Here is a 789-nt window from a genome sequence, read left to right as displayed (position 1 = left end):
AAAATGGATTAGAGACCTAAATGTAAGACCGGACACTATAAAACTCTTAGAGGAAAACACAGGAAGAACACCCTTTGACATAAATCACAGCAAGATCTTTTTTGATCCACCTGCTGGAGTAATGGAAATAAAAACAAAAATAAACCAGTGGGGGCTTCCCTGGTGGCGCAGTGGTTGCGCGTCCGCCTGCCGATGCGGGGGAACCGGGTTCACACCCCGGTCTGGGAGGATCCCACGTGCCGCGGAGCGCCTGGGCCCGTGGGCCATGGCCGCTGGGCCTGCATGTCCAGAGCCTGTGCTCCGCGACGGGAGAGGCCACAGCGGGGGGAGGCCCGCATACCACAAAAAAAAAAAAAATAATAATAAATAAATGAATAAACCAGTGGGACCTAATGAAACTTAAAAGCTTTTGCACAGCAAAGGAAACCATAAAGAAGACCAAAAGACAACCCTCAAAATGGGAGAAAATATTTGCAAATGAATCAACAGATAAAGGATTAATCTCTAAAATATTTAAACAGCTCATGCAGCTCAGTATTAAAAAAAAAAACCCAATCCAAAAATGGGCAGAAGACCTAAATAGACATTTCTCCAAAGAAGAAATACAGATGGCCAAGAAGCACATGAAAAGCTGCTCAACATCACTCATTATTAGAGAAATGCAAATCAAAACTACGATGAGGTATTACCTCACAGCAGTTAGAATGGGCATCATCAGAAGATCTACAAACAACAACTGCTGGAGAGGGTGTGGAAAAAAGGGAACCCTCTTGCACTGTTGGTGGGAAT

This window comes from Physeter macrocephalus, chromosome 14 (assembly GCF_002837175.3).
Source record: "Physeter macrocephalus isolate SW-GA chromosome 14, ASM283717v5, whole genome shotgun sequence".
Taxonomy (NCBI): Eukaryota; Metazoa; Chordata; class Mammalia; order Artiodactyla; family Physeteridae; genus Physeter; species Physeter macrocephalus.
Note: the sequence above shows the minus strand (reverse complement) of the source record.